The sequence below is a fragment of the Pongo abelii genome, chromosome 6 (genome assembly GCF_028885655.2).
Source record: "Pongo abelii isolate AG06213 chromosome 6, NHGRI_mPonAbe1-v2.0_pri, whole genome shotgun sequence".
In the NCBI taxonomy this organism is placed as follows: domain Eukaryota; kingdom Metazoa; phylum Chordata; class Mammalia; order Primates; family Hominidae; genus Pongo; species Pongo abelii.
In genome coordinates, this window is record NC_071991.2 from 117,946,452 (window position 1) to 117,968,018 (window position 21,567).

General features: G+C 36.5%; 1 protein-coding gene and 1 non-coding gene across 2 annotated transcripts in view; both read left to right on the forward strand.

Moving 5' to 3' along the window:
* The window catches only part of KCND2 (potassium voltage-gated channel subfamily D member 2), a 482,527-nt gene that overhangs the window by 399,961 nt on the left and 60,999 nt on the right, over positions 1 to 21,567 (forward strand).
* On the forward strand, positions 672 to 778 carry LOC112134442 (U6 spliceosomal RNA). Its single transcript, XR_002915872.1, has one exon. It is a non-coding gene; the product is annotated as a U6 spliceosomal RNA (small nuclear RNA).

Consider the following 21,567-nt stretch of genomic DNA (forward strand, 5'->3'; position numbering starts at 1 on the left):
TTGAGTCCTGTTACTCCTTCCTTTTCTTCCTGACAGAAAAAAAAATCATAAAGGAAAAGTTCACTCCAATATAAAGGAAAATTTTTCACTTCCTACAATTCATTCACTCAAACTCTAAAATTCTACTCCAAAAACCACTCTCACTACAATTATCAATATACTCTTTGATGTTCTGTACAATGGATATATGTCAGACATGTTGGTGACATTTTCAGAGTAATGAAAGCTACTGACCCCTCCTACCTGCTGAAATGCCTTTGTTGGCTTTTATAACACAGTTTTCTCCTAAGTAATCTACTGCTCTGACCCCTCTGAAGTAGATAGCTCTGTTAACTCCTCTCTCTGCACCCACAATAACATTTCATTGGTTCCTTCTCAGCCAAAAATTCCCCTAGTTTTCACAGTCTCCCTGGGTGTACCATCCATTGTTGTTATGCTTTTAAATTACCAACTATAGTCAATGAGCCAGATCTATCAGCAGATCAGATCTGTGATAGGCTGACTTGTGTCTCCCTAGAAATTCATATGTTGAAACCCTAGCCCCCAGTATTTTAAAATATGACTGTATTTGGAGATAGGGATTTTAAAGAGGTGATTAATAAGTTAAAATGAGACCATGAGGGAGGAGCCTCATCTCATTTGACTGGTGTCCTTATACAAAGAGGAAATTTGTGCTCTCTTTGACAGCACATATACTAATATAGGAAGGATACATAAAAGATTAGCACAGCCTCTGTGCAAGGTTGACGTGCATATCTGTGAAGTGTCTCATATTAAAAGACAGAGAAAGAAAGAGAGAGAAGTTTGAAACTTCTTGAAATCTGAACACACGGAGAGACAACAGGGATGTGTGTGTGTGCACAGAGGAAAGACCATGTGAGAACACAGCGAGGAGGCAGCCATCTGCAAGCCAAGGAAAGAGCCTCTGAAGAAACCAAACTGGCCAACACCCTGATCTTGGACTTGTCGTCTCCAGAGTTGTGAGAAATCAATTACTATTGTTTAAACCATCCAGTCCGTGGTATTTTGTTATGGCAGCACTAGTAAACTAACATGAGATCCTTCTCTTGAGCTCCAGATCCCTCAATACAGAAGCATTCTAGTTAACACAAACTGAATGTTTTGTAACTTCCCAAATCCTTGTTCACAATTATATTCATTTTACTTCCCTCAAAATCTGACTCTCTTCTTTTATTCTTATACTGATAGTTGGACTACAGCTAACCAGTTTCCCAAACCAGAAACCTGGGAGTTATCACTGGTACCTTCAGTTTTTTTCATCCACCAATTTTACTCGTTTACCAAGTCATGTTCATGCTGCAAATCTAAAATCCATCCTCCTTCTCCATATCATTATTTCCCACTTAAATGTTGTATCAACCTCCTTGCTGGTTTCCTATCTTACTACAGCCAGAATAAACTTACCAAAATGCAAATCTCATTATGTCATTCCTTTGCTATAATTTTTTCAGTGGTTTTTCATAGCCTACAAAATAAATCCTAAGTCTTCAGTATGGCATAAAATGCCCTCCTTGGCCTAGTGATGGCATCCACTATCATCTGCCTTTCCAAATCTATAGTCCAGGCATCCTGAATCACGTGGAGTTTTTGAAGGTTGAATAATCTTTCCTTCCTGCCTTTTTCCAGCCTTCCCCTCATTATCTGCCTCTTTTTTTTTTTTTTTTTTTTTTCTACAGGAGCCTCGCTCTGTCACCCAGGCTGGAGTGCAGTGATGTGATCTCAGCTCGCTGCAACCTCTGCCTCCCAGGTTCAAGCGATTCTCCTACCTCAGCCTCCCAAGTAACTGGGACTGCAGACATGCATCACCATGCTGGGCTAATTTTTGTATTTTTAGTAGAGATGGGGTTTCACCATGTTGTCCAGGCTGGTCTTGAACTCCTCACCTCAGGTGATCTGCCCACCTTGGCCTCCCTAAGTGCTGGGATTACAGGCATGAGCCACTACGCCCAGCCACCTGCCTAACTGTCATTATTCTCCAAAAGTAAACACAGACAACATTTGTGGAGAGTCTTACTTAAATGACCTGCCACAGGCTAGCCTAATCTAGGCGCTGCTCCGGTAACAGCCATGAGAGCTTTGTGTATATTAGTTCCCTATCACACTAGCATTGCAATAGACTCTTTACCTGTGAGTCTAAGGCACTGGATTTAAAGTCTTTGAAAAACCGTGTCTTTGTATCCTGAGGGTCCGGTATGAATTCAATAAATGTAAATTGGCGGAAGAATAAATGAATGAATGAATGAATATATGAGTGCAGGTTTAGGCATGTCAAATTCTACATAGAATTTCCTGAGGGATAAGCCATTAGTAGACACAGCTATATTCTGAGTCTGAGAATTTTCTTAGATAAATATTTTCAGATAAACACCCTAATCCCTCCAGATATTAAATTTTCCCAACTCTTATTTTTAAAATATAGCCGCATCCTACAGGCAATTTATTGGCATATCTACTTACTTCTGCAGTTTCACAAACATCTAATGTCATGGTCAAACACATGTGCCCATAAGGCCGAGGTCCTCAAACTTTGTATTTCTTTATATTAGTTATATTCTACCAGGTGAGTGTGTGTTGGAGGGGAAGAGTTCTTCTTTTCTCAAAAGAGTAAAATAGTAAATTATACCTTTGTAATACAATTGATTCAAAATAAATAGGCCCTAAGTGTGCATCACTTTAGAAAGCAATTATTTTGATTTTCACTAAAGTTTTATAATTACTATTCACTAAAATTTCATCTTATTCCAGCCTCCAACAGAAGTTAAAAAAAAAAACTTTTTCTCCCTACCTGCATCTTTTGTTGAAAATATGAGTTTCTTTTCCTGTTTTTCTTACAAGTCTCTCAAATTACTCAACTTTCTTATCTAGTAATTCTTATCTAGTAATTTAGAGTCACTACAAATTGTTCAACTCTGTTCATACTACTGCGGCTTGCTAACTTCTTGGGTTTTTAACTTTATCATTCTTTATTGAGTTTCTACTGCTTTTTGTTTGTTTGTTTGTTTTTAGAGACAAGGTATTGCTCTGTCCCCCGAGCTGGAGTGCAGTGGCGTGATCTCAGCTCACTGTAATCTCTGCCCACTGGGTTCAAGTGATTCTTGTGACTCAGCCTCTCGAGTAGCTGGGATTACAGGCATGTACCACCATGCCCAGCTAATTTTTTTTCTTTTTTCTTTTTTTATTTTTGGTAAAGATGGGTTTTTGCCATGTTGGCCAGGCTGGTCTCAAACTCCTGGCCTCAAATCTGCCTGCCTGGGCCTCCCGAAGTGCTGGGATTACCAGTGTGAGCCACCACACCCTGCCAAGTTTCTGCTGTTTCTCAATGGTGAATGCATGTTTATATGAAGCTTATGCCCAAGTCTCTGGAATACGTATAAGAATGAGTTACAGAAAGACTTCCTGTCTGCTATAATACTTACCTATTTCTATCTCAGGCCTGTGTGCATGCAGCTAGAACTGTAGATGTCAGGAATAGGATGACCTCTCAGGTTATTATGCTTGCATAAAACTTTGTTATTCCTCAATTATCTCATTTATCATAGTATTATAATGAGTGATAAAACTGTTGTCCCCTTGACTAGTTTATAAGTGAGCATAGTGTCTTCCTACTTGTCTTTCTATTCTTTTTTTTGTTTTGTTTTGTTTTTGAGACAGAGTCTTGCCTTGTCTCCCAGGCTGGAGTACAGTGGTGTGACCTCAGCTCACTGCAACCTCTGCCTCTTGAATTGAAGGGATTGTCATGCCTCAGCCTCCCTCACGCCACTACATCCAGCTAATTTTTGCATTTTTAATACAGACAGGGTTTGGCCATCTTGGCCAGGCTGGTCTTGAACTCCTGACCTCACGTGATCTGCCCACCTCACCCTCCCAAAGTGTTGACATTACAGGCGTGAGCCACCGTGCCCAACCTCTCTTTCTATTCTTAGCTCAAGGAACAGCCTAACATTTATAGATGTTCAACAAATGGCTGTTGTTTAAATTGTTTTAGCCAGCTTCTTATCTCTTGTCAATGTTGAAATAATTTTCTTTAACTTTTTGGTAGGGTGGAATCTTTTTTTTAAGTGCTTCCCTTTTATTTTTGCAATTAAATGAATATTTAATCATTAACTGTAAACCCATTTTGGATGTATTTTACCATGTTTAGTTGCAGTTTAGACATCACTCAGTCCCACCATACTCTGCTCTGCATCACTGAATTTATTGCACCAAATTCAGTGCCTAGCTGTCTTTAAACTATATAGACTGTTAGTATTTCTCAGTTATCCATATAGTTTGGAAACCTGTCTAGTATTTTCTTTCTCTGGCTCAAAACTATATTTATACATTTTAGAATGTAGTTATTGTATATTGGCCAAAACTTCATATTTCTATTGATTATTGTCATCTGATTCATATTAAGATAGATATATTTCAAGGTATCAAAGATGAGTTATGAAGTGAACAAAAATCCTGATCAATGATTTACATTTCTCCTCAGAAATACTGTACATCTATTTGCCATGGTAACCAGGCTTGTTTTCTTACACCATTTCTTTCCCTTGCATCGCTGGCCTGTTTCGAAACGTAATGACCAAATTGCCAACTAATACAACCATTTGATGATGCTGGATAGGAAAAAGAAAAAAAACATCTGGGTAGCCACAATCTACATAAGAACTAAGCATGCGCTTTCTTTTAAAGGACTTATCTGAAGTTATCTAATTGGCTGTGTTGTTGAAGGACAGAAACCTGAGATCATGAAATCATAACTAGTGAATTTGAGTCCTGATTAAATAAACATTCATTAAATCCAATGGGTAATACCCACGAAAAATCAAGCAAGTGTATAATCACAGTAACTTGAAAACTGCTATTCTTAATCTTGGGAACTCTATCAGTGATCAGCCTGTCAGGACTTAAGAGCAGAGGGTGACTAGCACAAAGCCTTTGGAATGGAATAAAGGCAAGAGTCACAAGTAAAGGACCTGCTACAATTTAGAGACAGTGCAATAGAGACAGTGCTAACAAAAAGATATCTGTGAATAAATGGAAATGCAAAGTATTTACATGACTCATATAAGGGGGTCTTTGATATCCAGTCACCTTGGAATGAATCAGTACCAGGGAAGAGTAAACCAGTAAACCAAGAAACTGATGATGAGAACTAGAGAAGAGTCATAAAATAAGGTGATGAACAGACCATTTGTGAGTCCCAAAGGTTCCATATCCAGCTAGTCTTTGTGAAATAGTTGAGGATAGAGGTGGATCTGCTGTTGAGTTTCTGTGACCATTGGTGGTAAGAATTCGAATATATATATAAAATACTCAATGCTAATTTAACTGTTACTTTAAATTATAGAAATCTGAATATCCAGAAGATAGAACATAGGATCCCCTCCTTCTGGAGACATCAAGAGTATATATCAGATGAAATCTGTCAGTCTTTGAGACATCACCTCTGATGATTACATGTGGTGTTAATACTTTCATTTTTGCTTTCAAAATGCTGTTACTTCAAAGACTAGCTTTTGAAGGAGAAGATTGCAATATAAATGAGATATTTAATTCCTAAGGTGCCTAATGTAGGCTTATGTTTTAAAAGGAGATTCAAGCTTATTTCTAGGTCAGTAAGAACATGTATAGCAACTGTTATTTTAGGGTTCATGAAACTAATCGGTAGTCCATATACTTTAATCAATGTTGCATCTATATCCTTTATTGAAAACATAATCATTGATTTGTGGGCCATTTTTGTGGAACTGTCAGTGGAATAGATGGCTTTTATGAATTGAGACCAAGGCTGATCCTTCAAGCCGTTTACTGAAAATAATAAACCTTATCAGAACAGAATACATTCACTGTGTTACATTTAAACATCATAATGATTCTTGAACATAAACTCTGAGATGGTTAAGGGGATCTGACCTTAGCAAGAACATCGCTTACATTTATACTAGCATCTAAATAAGCATGGTGCATTCCCAATTTCCTGTATGCATTCAATTATGTAGGACTCAGTACTGTAAAACTATGTTTATTAATCCACGGAGCTCTTCTACCGTGGATATGATTATTTTTATTTATATATATATATATATATATGCACACACACACATATATATACACATACACACACATATACATATGTGTGTACATTTACAGTTCATTACACACACACATATATACACATACATATATATACATACACACACATATACACATTCATATGTGTATGTATGTAAGTGTAAATGTATATTTACATACATACACATAAATATATGTATAAATATTACATATACATACATACACATATAAATATACAAAATGTAAATGTGTATGTATATAAATGTAAATATACATTTACAGTTCATTACACACACATATATATACACATACACACATATATATACACATACACACATATATACACATTACAGTTCATTACACACACACATATATACACATACACACATGTATACATATGTGTGTACATTTACAGTTCATGTATCTATAGCACTTACACTATATATAATGTGGGTGTGTGAGTGTATATATATATATATATATATATATATATATACACACACACACCATACACATCATACACACATTCTCTCTCAATGGGGTCTTATTGTGAATACAAAGTCCAGTTTCAGCTTGAGTTGTGTATATGTTTACATTCACAACATAAAGAGTTCTGAAGCTTGACCCAATTGTACTTGACTTTACTGTTATACTTGTAAGGTAACAGTACTTTCTAAAATATTGATATTGCTCTTAAACATTAAACTCTTCGAAGATACTAAATGTGGTACAGAATATATACAGACAACATGATGAGGCAGTTACATTGCTTACATAAACAGTGAAGTTTCCATATTTGGATATATTTTCATTGTGTATGTATTATTCCATCTGGTAGCCTACCCTGAGGCTTTATTTTATCACCCTACTTGTCCCATAAAGCTTCTTGAGATTTTTATTGAAAGAAACAATGAAAATGCTAATTAGTTATATTTTTCATCATAATCTTTTTTTTATACTAAAGGATCTCTCTCCTTTTTTGTTTCTGCTTCTATATGCTATTTCCAATGAGTTTTGTTGCCCCAAAGCTATCATTTTTAGGCTTCTAATATTATTTTCTGTTCACAGGGCTTAATAACTACTTTTTAATGGATTCTGTTTACCTCAGAGGCAGGCATTTTGGAGAATTCAGCTTATATTAGGGCAGAATTTAAAAATTCTATGTGGCTTTGGGGGCTTCTTCCCTCAGAAAATTAAAATGGTTTAATCTTTTGACTGAAAAGGGAACTGACATGATTCCTTTTAAAATGAGACATTGGGATTTGAAATGGATCACAAAAGAAGACAATCCTGCATGTATTTAAATGCATAGACAGCATATTTTATGCACATAATTACTTTAGCTCTTTTAATTATTATTTCTTACCTGCTTAAAAAAAATGGCTGCCTAACCAAGCACTGGAAGTTGAGGTTCTGTTGCTTCAATAAAAATAACCATGGAGTCCAAGTTAAACATCCTTTTTAAAAGCTTCTTTTTTGACCTAAAATTTTCTCCATTTCTCTGTTCCCTTTAGTCATGAAAAGTCCATTTCATAACTGAATTAAATAATGCTAAATTTAGTACCCAAAAAGGGGTTCTTTAATTTATTCATTTGCTCATTTAAACACGCATTGCTCTGTGCCCCTAATACCTGCATAGATTGATGGGAGGCACAAAGGGTCACCTTTTCATAGCGTGGTTAGTGATACAATAAGGTAAAGGAAAAAGTCAGAGACAGTTTAGGCTTGAGTAGACATAGATAAGAGAATTAAAAGGGAAAGCTGCATTTAATTTTAGAGATGATTAATTTGCATGAGAATTGTTGTCGCCTACAAGACAATTTAAAGGAGAGTGTTCATTAACTGATATGAGAAACAACAGTCATCATCTACCACAAATTTTTATAGCCCAAACAAGGTACAAACAGGGAGGGCATTGTGCTAGAAGTTGGAATAGAAAAATATATGATCCCTGCCTCTTTGCTATCTGGCTGGGAAGACAAGATTAATTCCAGAAAGCATTCTCTTCATTTTCTGTCCACCTTCTCACTCCCTGGCCCTTTGTCAATATTTCTCTTCTGCACTCATCACTATCTGCCTTGTTTTAGTTATTCCTACATGCACATGTGATATTCGTGATACCAGACTGTCAACCCCATGAGGGCAGCAACTGTTTCATCGCCGTATAAATAAAACCAGGCAACATTCCTTGCAACAGAAAACACATAACAAATATTAGTAAATGAATAAATCAAACTGTAAAGCAGGATAACATATGCTAATGCCACATAAATGGGACCTTTGATCAGATGTCATGTTAGCGAGGCCTTCTCCAGCCACCTGATGCATATTGTTCCTCTGGCCTACCATCTCTTTAACCACTCACTCTGCTTCATTTGCAAAATTCTTATTGCTGCCTTTCATTATAGTAAATATTAACTTATTTTCAGCATAATGCAATGTATATAAGTTCTTTGGGAGAAGGGAATTTGTTTGATCCACTGCCATAAAAATCCCTTCATTTTAGACCACTGCCTGACACAAAGTTGCACTTCAATATTTGTTGATCAAAGAAATTAAGAAATAAAAGTATAGGGAATAGTGATAATTTTTGTTTTAGATAAGTTGATTTAAGCCATCCAGATATATTTAGCTAATACCCAAATACTAAATGAGAAGGAGCAGGTCCCTTATGTTCTTAAAAATCCTGAGTGACGTGCTAACATAATACTTACATGTTGGTTTAGGTATTGAACTATCAATAATATCATTCTTTAAGGAGAATTCCTGTAATTCACATCCAAGAACTGTTTTCATCATTTGAACAATTTATTCACATGTAGTGTATCTGAAGCCATATAAACAAGCAACTCCCCAAAGGAGACTTATTTCAAGCTAGCATTTGGCTGGGATGCGTAGTCCCTGAAGAGTTGACATTGCCCGGGAATATTCATTTCAGAGTGCTGGACTGAGGTCAGGATTCCAGGACCTCTGCTGCTACTAAATAACAGATGTTTCAGTGTCTCAACTTCCTCTTCACTAGCTAGGAGTATGGGGGATATAGGGATGGCATAAATGGATTCTAAAATCCCTTCCAGCTGCAATGCTTACAGATTCTATTATTGATAGCAAGGATGATTTTGATGGAGGAATGGGGAAGGTGATGGGAAGCAGCAGGATAATCACATTCCAACTAAACACATGTGCTCTGTAACCACAATTGTTTACCTTTGCCAACATCTGGTGACATTTCTGATAGAAATACTTAAAATGCATCAGTAACAAATAAGTTCTCTCTCTCTCTCTCTCTCTCTATATATATATATGTGTGTGTGTGTGTGTATATATATATATATATTCACCAACCACAAAATGAAGAAGAATGTATTGCGGTTTCAATAGAAAGTTAATAAACTTCCTTCTACTAAATTTTTATGTATATAAGTGAGTTTTAGGCTTTCTAATTTCTCTTCATCTTTTAATCATAACTATTCACATTTTCTTGTTGAATATCAAGAATCCTGCTTATCAGCAGAATACTATGAAAAAAACAGTTGAAATATGTGAATGCTGGTTTTATATCAGAAATTGAGTATTATTTTTAATACCATACAAAGAAATGTCCTTTATCGAATGTCCATATAAAATGGCCTTTTTTCATTTCCTAATAACATAATTAGGCTAACTAAGCAGCTAATACTAACTTAAAGATAATTAAATGAAACTCCCAAAAAGGCGTAGTTTAAGTAGATAATAGTGCAATGGGAAAGATACTGTTTAAAAGCAAATGATAAAATCCTATAAAATGTAATTAATATGAATTTGCTTTAATTGTAGTTGATTGTCTCATTTTCAAAAACATGCTCTCGAATACTGAGAGAACATAAGTTATCATAACTTGAACTTATTCATTTGATCAGTGCAATAGTAAACTTCCCTGATTTTCTTTTTTACAAGTTAAGGAACATAAATACAATTTCACAAGATTTTTATGTTTTCTCTAAGTGCAGCTTGTTTTCATTACATAAGTTATTTCTCTCAGGGGTGTATGGGAGAATTAAAGATATTATTAATAAACATAGGGGTATTAATACACAATAAATTATATTATTGAGATATTTTACATAAAAATAAGTAGTCATCCAGGTACATTTTCAGTAATGGTCACATTTCCTAATTGATAGAATACAGTGTACATTAAAAGCCAGGACTAGTAATTGAAAAAGAATGTAAAATGTGTTAAGATTCCTTAACTGTGCTATTCTTTCTATAAGACACAAATACATGTTCAAAAAGTGCAAAAACTCCATTGAATCAGCCAAAAATTACCAGTGTTCTCCAAGAATAGTATATAAACTGGTCCTACTAATCAGCCATTTAATGATTATTGAAAGACACTGCAGTCTTTCTGTACTGCAACATTATACAGTGAAAGCTGAAAAAATACTTCAGAAATGAAGCAATGACAAGATTATCTGAATGGGAAACATGTTTCTATTACACATTCGTTAAAACGCTTTAGCTATATGTAACACAATAGCCAGTTAAAAGTATTTTAAGAAACAGTTGTTTGTTATCTCTCTTAACAAGAACTCTGAAGTTAGGCAGTTTCATGGTTGATTCAGCAGCTTAAGAATGCTTGTTCCACATTTCTGCTCTGCCATTATTTGGTTGGTTGGTGATATTCCTACTCAGGGTGTTAAAATGACTACAGCAGCCACAAGCATCACATGTTCATAGAACAACTTGCAAAGAATAAAGGTCAGCCTTCCCAAGTGTCAGGGACTTCTAGAAGACTCCCCAACTATGCTGTTGTCTAAAACATTTTTACTTGTCCATTCCTAAACAAATCATTGCCAAAGACAGATGGGATTGGCATGACTGGCTTAGACAATATATTGATTTATCTCGTGAAACACTGGTTGAATACTTTTTTTCTGAGCAAAGTTTCATATCAAGCACCAAACATCATGCCTGTCATCCTGTGCATTTTTGATGAATAAATGAAGAAATCCTATGGTTTTTTTATTTGCTTTTTCTAATGGTGTCATTACAAATGGAGATGGAGGAGGTAGTCCAGTCTACTATGATCTTACTAGTTGGCGTTTATTAAACAAGTCAGCAGGAGGATACAATAGTAATGATGAGTATCCTAGAGACCCTGTCGTGTAGTGTTGAAAGATGTCAGTAGAACTCAGAAGAGCTTTATCTTCTGCAAAAAGAAACCACAATAGAAGCACTAATTTGAAAGATGCTGGTAGCACTTCTATAGTCTGTGCAAGAAATAGACACTCAAAACCAATGTGAAAAGTTCTGTTTTTTAATATTCTTAGCAAAAGGAACATTTAATGTATTTAAGTAATACCATAACTGGCATTTCATGCATGTACAATTCTAATATCTAAACATGATTAGGACATACTGTGCCTAGAGAGAAAGTGTGACTTAGAGGCCTGAAAATTTGAGGATACCAGTATAATCAATGACCAGATCAGAATAGCATAGTTACAACAAAAGTAAGTTATAATCCAAAAAAATAGAAAAATAAAGGATTAGAATCACCTATAAAGTCTAGATGATCAAAAATGCAAACTCTTTTATTTCTTTTCTTTAAGACAAATGAGAAGTGGAAATAGCATTTCAGAGATCCATGGACTTGAAGTCTTTTTTTTTTATTTTTATTTTTATTTTTTTTTAATGTCTTAAAAACATTTTATTATGGAAAACTTCAAAATGTACAGAAGCAACAATAGAATAATGAGCTACAATAAATCCATCAACCAACTCTGACAATAATCAATATATATATTTTTTTAATTATTATTATACTTTAGATTTTAGGGTACATGTGCGCAATGTGCAGGTTAGTTACATATGTATGCATGTGCCATGCTGGTGCGCTGCACCCACTAACTCATCATCTAGCATTAGGTATATCTCCCAATGCTATCCCTCCCCGCTCCCCCCACCCCACAACAGTCCCCAGAGTGTGATGTTCCCCTTCCTGTGTCCATGTGTTCTCATTGTTCAATTCCCACCTATGAGTGAGAATATGCGGTGTTTGGTTTTTTGTTCTTGCGATAGTTTACTGAGAATGATGATTTCCAATTTCATCCATGTCCCTACAAAGGACATGAACTCATCATTTTTTATGGCTGCATAGTATTCCATGGTGTATATGTGCCACATTTTCTTAATCCAGTCTATCATTGTTGGACATTTGGGTTGGTTCCAAGTCTTTGCTATTGTGAATAATGCCGCTTAAGAGCTTAAATTCAAGGGAAGTAATGGTAGGAAAGGCACAGTAAACAGAGATGGTTCCATTGCTGCTTGCAGGAAACAGCCTTGTTCTTTCTCTTTTCTTTTCTTTTTAATGATTCTCTGGCTTCTTACTTGAGCCATTGGGTTAATAGGGACCATCTCCAAATAGAGCCTTTATTTAGTACAATAGTTGTAATAAGAAAATGGAGTACTTCGTCATCACCTGAAAGCAAAAGGGATACTGCTGATTACAAGGAAAGCCTCTGTCATCACAGAGCCTAATTCTGCACATGAGATTAAGCTCTGTGTACATGCTAGTGTGGCCTTATTCCTGGGGCCTTCAGAAACAGCAAGTTCACGTTTGCTAAAATACATTTTATGAAGTTAAAGTTAGCACATTGTATTTCAGTGCCTTAGGCCTCATGACTTAATCTAGTACATGTAATTAGAAGTTATTTTCAATGAAGGCAAAATTAATCAGAAGAAAAAAGTACAACATGTACTTCTGGAATATTATAACAAGATATGTAAATTTCCTTCTTGGTGATAACTGTAGCAAATTGCTTTATATTTTTCAATCTATTTCCACCAGTTTTCATTTTAAGAAGTTAGAGGATTTTGCAATACAAGCAACTTTTGGCAACACATAGACTCTGGGTAGACCTTAAGCGTCTCTAGGTAGTTACTTTGAGTAGTATTTGGTAGACCTTGAGGTAGAGCTTAATGCTTAGAAACAGTTTACAGCAGGGCTCCTCAATTACTCGTGATGATTTTGCAATACAAGCGACTTTTGGCAACACATAGACTCTGGGTAGACCTTAAGTGTCTACCTAGAGTAGTCCCTATTAGACCTTGAGGTAGAGCTTAATGCTTAGAAACGGTTTATGGCAGGGCTCCTCGATTACCCGTGGGTCCAAGGCCTATTAGGAACAAAGCTGCACAGCAGGAGGTGAGCAGAGGGCAAGCCAGAGAAGCTTCATCAGTATTTACAGCCACTCCCCATCACTCGCAATACCACCTGAGCTTCGCCTTCCGTCAGGTCAGCAGCGGTTTTAGAATCTCATAGGAGCACAAAACCTATTGTGAACTGTGCATGTGAGGGATACAGATTGCACATTCCTTATGAGAATCTAATGTCTGCTAATCTGTCACTGTCTCACATCACTTCCAGATAGGACCATCTAGTTTCAGAAAAACAAGCTCAGGGCTCCCACTGGTTCTACAGTATGGTGAGTTGTATAATTATTTCATTATATATTACAGTGCAATACCAATAGAAATAAAATGCACAATAAATTTAATGCATTTGAATCATTACCAAACTATTATCCCATTCTTGGTCTGTGGAAAAATTGTCTTCCACGAAACTGGTCCTTGGTGCCAAAAAGTTTCGGGACTGCTGGTTTACAGCAAGGCTCAGAAGTAGCAACATAGATGAGTGCTGATAAAGTTGGAAACTCTGTACATGCCTAAAACAAGACTAAGAGAGAGATAAGAATCTGTCTTTCTACGACAAGAACTATCACCCTTCCAGATTTGGTTGTTATTAACTGGACAGTTACCTAAGCACTGAGATCATATAGTCTCTGAAGATTCTTCAGGGTCATTAGAATTTTGAGGGCTAACATATATACCAGCGCATGAGTCTGTCCAGGTTCTCACAAACACTTCCCTCTTATCAGATTACATGTATAGGGATATCCATCCAACAATGGAAGCGGAGCACTGCCATCCGACAATGGAAGCGGAGCACTGTGGCACTAACTAGGAGGTTGATATGTTGATAGCGGATGCTGCAGTGTCAGTGGCAAAATTTGGTACTCTAAGATAAACGATTTCACAGCTGAAGACAGGAAAATTCAAAGTTAGGTGTAGTCAGTACCTGCTCTATGAGCTATTTGTCACTGTGGAATCTGGCTTTCTTCAGAATGGCAGTGTCAACTACATATTTGCTATCACAAAAGCAGTTAAATTTCTACTCCACAGCCTTACTTGAATCCTGATAAGATATATTTTGTTTTACATAAGGGAGAAAGCTCTCTAAAAATGAAGAAAGAAAAGTTCTCTAAAAATGAGGAACATTCTGACAAAGACAAATTATTTTAGAACTTTCTCCTAATATGAATAAGTAAAAAGCAATGCTATTCTGATGCCAAGAGAAGCTCTTTCTTCCTGAACCCTGGTGGGCAGAAGTTGTCCTGTGAAATCTGTTCCTGCCTTTATCTATGTCCCTTAGAGGAAAGAGAAGCACAATTCCTAGATCTCACAGAGTATATTCAAGTGACTGAAGATATTACCCTCCTCCCCACTCCCCAAACACATGCCTACGCTAAACAGAATGCAGTCATAAAAGTTTCTCTCTGGCAAAGAAAGGCATTAATACTTAAGGGATATACCTAAGGATATTTAAATGGAATATGTTTGTGTTTCTGGCACCCCACATAAGAACCCAGATTCTAAATTTAGATTAAATGGTAAATGGATATTTAGATTTTTTCCATATCTTGGCTATTGTGAATAATGCTGAAATGAACATGGGAGTGCAGATATCTCTTAGAGATCCTGATTTTAATACTCTTAGATACATATGCCCAGAAGTAGGATTGCTGTATCATAGTGGAGTTCTAGTTTCAAATTTTTGGAAACCTCCATAATGTTTTCCATAGTTGCTGCACCATTTTCCACCCCCACAAACATAAAATGGAATATTATTTAACCTTGAAAAAGATGGAAATCCTACTGTTAGCAGCAGCAAATCCATACAGTTCTGCAGCAACCTCAGTTCTTGCCTCCTCAGAAGAAATGGAGAGGCATAAGACAGAGAGTTGGAGGCAAGTTTTAGAGCAGGAGTGAAAGTTTATTAAAAAGTATTAGAGCAAGAACAAGAGGAAATAAAGTACACGTGGAAGAGAGCAAAGTGGGGGACCTGAGAGATTCGAGTGTGTGGTTTGACCTTTGACTTGGGGTCTCAGATGCAAGCATTCTGCATGCACAGTGGCCTGCCAGCACCTGGGAAGGGCTACAAGCACAGGGTGTTTACTGGAGTTGTATCCATGCTCACCTGAGGCATTCTTCCCTTAACAGTTGAGTGTTCCTAGAAAAAGGTCATATACCAGTTAAACTCTGCCATTTTGCCTCTTAGTACACATGCTTGAGTCCATTACCCAGCTCCTGAGATCTTATCAGGAAACCGCTGATCACTAGTTTCATTTGTTTCTATCTATTGGAAGACTGCCTTTCCTTGGCACCATTTGTGAACAATTATTATTTTAGAGAGATAGCATAACAACCACCTGACAATCACCTGATGGTCACTTGACATTTCTAGTATGTGTGTGTTTGTGTGTTGAGGGGTCATCTCCTGCTTATGTCTGCTTGACTACCTACTTATGTCTGCTTGACTACCCTGCTTATGTCTGCTTGACTACCTACTATAACACTACCATATGCAACAACATGGATGAACCTTGAAGACATTATATTAAGTGAAATAAGCCAGACACGGAAGGACAAATACTACATGATTCCATGTTCCTCTTCTGCCCCTAAGCCTTGGCAACCACTGTGCTACCCTCTGCTTCTATAAGTTTGACTGTATTAGTATCCAGTGGTTGCTGGGGGTTAAGGGGAGGAAGAAATAGGAAGTTGATCTTCAGCAGGTATAAACTTTCAGTTATGATAGATTAATAAATTCTAGAGATCTGCTGTATAACATAGGCAACAGTACTGTATTGTACACTAAAAATTTTGTTAAAAGGATAAATCTCATGTTAAATGTTATTAACACAATTTTAAAAATTAAATGATAAGTATCTAATGAAATGCATGTGCTGATTAGCTTGATTTAACCAGTCTACAGTGCTTACATATTTCAAAACATCACGTTGGGGGCAAGCACTGGGGCTCTTGCCTGTAATCCCAGCACTTTGGGAGGCTGAGTTGGGTGGGTTGCATGAGCCCAGGAGTCTGAGACCAGCCTGGGGAACATAGTGGGACCCCATATCTAAAAAGAAAAACAACATAAAAAAAACCCCATCATGTTGTACATAATAAATATATGCAATTTTTACTTGTCAATTCAAAATACATATTTTTAAAATGATAAACCATCATACTAATCAAACTAATAAACTAAAAGTGTTTACATAATAATGTTACATAAACATATCATTATAATCTTTACAGTTAATGAAATAGGGATTGAGATTTACATTGTAAAACAGACCCTTCTTTCAAAAGTATCTCTTTTGTTATTGAAGTTCAGCAATTTAATTGTACTCTTGATTGCGTAATAAGGGTAGACAGGTAAATATGCAGTATGGAAAGCATTCAGTGTCTAGTTTGGACTGTGAGGCTAAATCCCCACTGCAACCTGGTGGACACATTCTTGAGTCTCAGATTCAGTCACACACATGGGTGAATGTGGCTTCCTTAACAGGTAAAGCTGCAAAATTAAAGCCACACTATGTACAGATATACTCATTCCTAGTTTGTATTTAATGTAAAAAATTGCGAATAACTGAAGTGTCCACTTTAGCAAAGGATTATGTAAATTATGCTCTATACTAAGGGTCTACATACTTTTTCTGTTAAGTACCATATAGTAAATATTTTCACTTTTGTAAACCACACTGTCTCTGTCAAAACCACTCAGCTCTGCTGTTGTAACAAGCAAGCAATCAGAAAAGATGCAAGCAATCAGAAAAGATGCAAGCAAACATGGCTGAGTTTCAATAAAATTTTATTTATCGATGCTGAAATTTGGATTTCATGCCATTTTCCTATATCAGCCATTTAAAAATGTAAGAATCCTTCTTAGTTTTCAAGTGATACAGAAACACTACGAGGGCCAACTTCACCCACGGTCTGACCTTTGCCACTCTGCTCTATAGAGAGGACCTTCCCAGGCCCTGGAGACCTGACATCGCACAGGTAATTTGTTGTCCTGATCTCCTTGAAGCTTCTGAACAGCAAATTAAGCTGCCACGGATTTGTTAGTGTTGATCACTTGTTCAGCACAGTCTTGTCTGATGGAGCAGAGGGAAAACACTTACCTTGTCTATCATCCTCAGTTTTTGTTTCAAGATTCTTCCATCTTGATCTCATGGCATAATCCTCTAAGAAAAAAAAATGTTAAAAGAACAAGACTTAAGCCTGGTTATGATTACCAAAATAGAAGTAACTGTACTGCTCTAAAGATGTACTTTTGTCTATATTTCCAAGTGTTAAGAGTATCAAAAATGATCTCCTTTTATAAAACTGAGCAAGAGGAAGGGAAGCCTTACCTCATGGATGCCAGTAACCAGACCCTGAAAATGAAAATAAGATTTTTGCAGATGAGATAACTCTGATGGATTCAAAAGCAGACTCCACATACTCAATTCTCTCTTCCAATTGGTGCCCCCTCTGCATCACTGTTCTTCAGTTCTTTAGAGAGCCTTATCATGACTATAATACACACAGAGTGTCACTATAGTACAGGGTCTTATGAGAAACAGGAGTGTGAGCAGAAAAATGCACAGTAGTGGGCCGAATTCGGATATTCACTTCCAATATCACATTGCATTTTTAGTTTCTGGACAAGAAAAATGCAACATAGGACACAAAATAAAAATATTCCACAAGCACAATACAGAATAAGAGGAAATAGTGGCATTGTTTTCTTTTTGTGTTATCAATTTTGAATCACAGTAAATTATGCTGCAATACAAATTTGATTTTTTTAAATGTTGATGCCTTAAATACATAGATTGAAATAGATATTTAATTTTATCTTTAAAGTAAAATGGTTCCATCTCAATAATCTGATTTCATAGATTGCTTTCCTTTTGTTTATAAAAAGACTATGTTTATAAAGTCACCATTTACATAATTTAAACCTAATATTTACTTGAAATACACATAACAAACCACTAGTCATAAAATGTAAAATGCAGGTTGTCCTTTATTTTATTTTTGGATCAATAATCTGGTTTAGTAATTATGATTTATATGATAATTTAGACATAAATCTTCACTATCCCTTTCTCTGAAACTACTTAGATAGCATGCTTGAACATTGCAATAATGTGCTTCTTTGTAGCACAGAATATGCATAAGCCCAGTTCCTTTTGCAGTCCCATTTTTTTCTCCTTCTAAAGAGAGGTCATACTGCCTACTGAAGAGGCAAATGAAATGAGGGCAAGAGACTAAACAACTTTTAATTTAGGGAATATTCTCCATTAACGAATTCCCCAGAGTATCCTTCAGCTAAGCCACAGGCTTCTCATTCCTCTGTATCAGTATTGGGGAGTTGAAACACTTTAAGAGTATTTGCTAGTGCCTGTCTCTCAAACCCATTTTGCCAGCTGGAGAGAAGTGTGTAGAAGTTCTAGTCATTGGTAGCTTGATGGGGATGGCATTGAATCTGTAAATTACCTTGGGAAGGATGGCCATTTTCATGATATTGATTCTTCCTACCCATGAGCATGGAATGTTCTTCCATTTGTTTGTATCCTCTTTTATTTCCTTGAGCAGTGGTTTGTAGTTCTCCTTGAAGAGGTCTTTCACATCCCTTGTAAGTTGGATTCCTAGGTATTTTATTCTCTTTGAAGCAATTGTGAATGGGAGTTCACTCATGATTTGGCTCTCTGTTTGTCTGTTATTGATGTATAAGAATGCTTGTGATTTTTGCACATTGATTTTGTATCCTGAGACTTTGCTGAAGTTGCTTATCAGCTTAAGGAGATTTTGGGCTGAGACAATGGGGTTTTCTAGATATACTATCATGTCATCTGCAAACAAGGACAATTTGACTTCCTCTTTTCCTAATTGAATACCCTTGATTTCCTTCTCCTGCCTAATTGCCCTGGCCAGAACTTCCAACACTATGTTGAATAGAAGTGGCGAGAGAGGGCATCCCTGTCTTGTGCCAGTTTCCAAAGGAATGCTTCCAGTTTTTGCCCATTCAGTACGATATTGGCTGTGGGTTTGTCATAAATAGCTCTTATTATTTTGAGATACGTCCCATCAATTCCTAATTTATTGAGAGTTTTTAGCATGAAGGGTTGTTGAATTTTGTCAAAGGCCTTTTCTGCATCTATTGAGATAATCATGTGGTTTTTGTCTTTGGTTCTGTTTATATGCTGGATTACATTTATTGATTTGCGTATATTGAACCAGCCTTGCATCCTAGGGATGAAGCCCACTTGATCATGGTGGATAAGCTTTTTGATGTGCTGCTGGATTCTGTTTGCCAGTATCTTATTGAGGATTTTTGCATCAATGTTCATCAAGGATATTGGTCTAAAATTCTCTTTTTTTGTTGTGTCTCTGCCAGGCTTTGGTATCAGGATGATGCTGGCCTCATAAAATGAGTTAGGGAGGATTCCCTCTTTTTCTATTGATTGGAATAGTTTCAGAAGGAATGGTACCAGCTCCTCCTTGTACCTCTGGTAGAATTCGGCTGTGAACCCATCTGGTCCTGGACTTTTTTTGGTTGGTAAGCTATTGATTATTGCCACAATTTCAGCTCCTGTTATTGGTCTATTCAGAGATTCAACTTCTTCCTGGTTTACTCTTGGGAGGGTGTATGTGTTGAGGAATTTATCCATTTCTTCTAGATTTTCTAGTTTATTTGCATAGAGGTGTTTGTAATATTCTCTGATGGTAGTTTGTATTTCTGTGGGATCGGTGGTGATATCCCCTTTATCATTTTTTATTGCATCTATTTGATTCTTCTCTCTTTTTTTCTTTATTAATCTTGCTAGTGGTCTATCAATTTTGTTGATCCTTTCAAAAAACCAGCTCCTGGATTCATTAATTTTTTGAAGGGTTTTTTGTGTCTCTATTTCCTTCAGTTCTGCTCTGATTTTAGTTATTTCTTGCCTTCTGCTAGCTTTTGAATGTGTTTGCTCTTGCTTTTCTAGTTCTTTTAATTGTGATGTTAGGGTGTCAATTTTGGATCTTTCCTGCTTTCTCTTGTGGGCATTTAGTGCTATAAATTTCCCTCTACACACTGCTTTGAATGCATCCCAGAGATTCTGGTATGTTGTGTCTTGGTTCTCGTTGGTTTCAAAGAACATCTTTATTTCTGCCTTCATTTCGTTATGTACCCAGTAGTCATTCAGGAGCAGGTTGTTCAGTTTCCACGTAGTTGAGCGGTTTTGAGTGAGATTCTTAATCCTGAGTTCTAGCTTGATTGCACTGTGATCTGAGAGACAGTTTGTTACAATTTCTGTTCTTTTACATTTATTGAGGAGAGCTTTACTTCCAAGTATATGGTCAATTTTGGAATAGGTGTGGTGTGGTGCTGAAAAAAATGTATATTCTGTTGATTTGGGGTGGAAAGTTCTGTAGATGTCTATTAGGTCTGCTTGGTGCAGAGCTGAGTTCAATTCCTGGGTATCCTTGTTGACTTTCTGTCTCGTTGATCTGTCTAATGTTGACAGTGGGGTGTTAAAGTCTCCATCAAGCTACCAATGACTTTCTTCACAGAATTGGAAAAAACTACTTTAAAGTTCATATGGAACCAAAAAAGAGCCCGCATCGCCAAGTCAATCCTAAGCCAAAAGAACAAAGCTGGAGGCATCACACTACCTGACTTCAAACTATACTACAAGGCTACAGTAACCAAAACAGCATGGTACTGGTACCAAAACAGAGATATAGATCAATGGAACAGAACAGAGCCCTCAGAAATAATGCCACATATCTACAAGTATCTGATCTTTGACAAACCTGACAAAAACAAGAAATAGGGAAAGGATTCCCTATTTAATAAATGGTGCTGGGAAAACTGGCTAGCCATATGTAGAAAGCTGAAACTGGATCCCTTCCTTACACCTTATACAAAAATCAATTCAAGATGGATTAAAGACTTAAATGTTAGACCTAAAACCATAAAAACCCTAGAAGAAAACCTAGGCATTACCATTCAGGACATAGGCATGGGCAAGGACTTCATGTCTAAAACACCAAAAGCAATGGCAACAAAAGCCAAAATTGACAAATGGGATCTAATTAAACTAAAGAGCTTCTGCACAGCAAAGGAAACTACCATCAGAGTGAACAGGCAACCTACAAAATGGGAGAACATTTTCGCAACCTACTCATCTGACAAAGGGCTAATATCCAGAATCTACAATGAACTCCAACAAATTTACAAGAAAAAAACAAACAACCCCATCAAAAAGTGGGCGAAGGACATGAACAGACACTTCTCAAAAGAAGACATTTATGCAGCCAAAAAACACATGAAAAAATGCT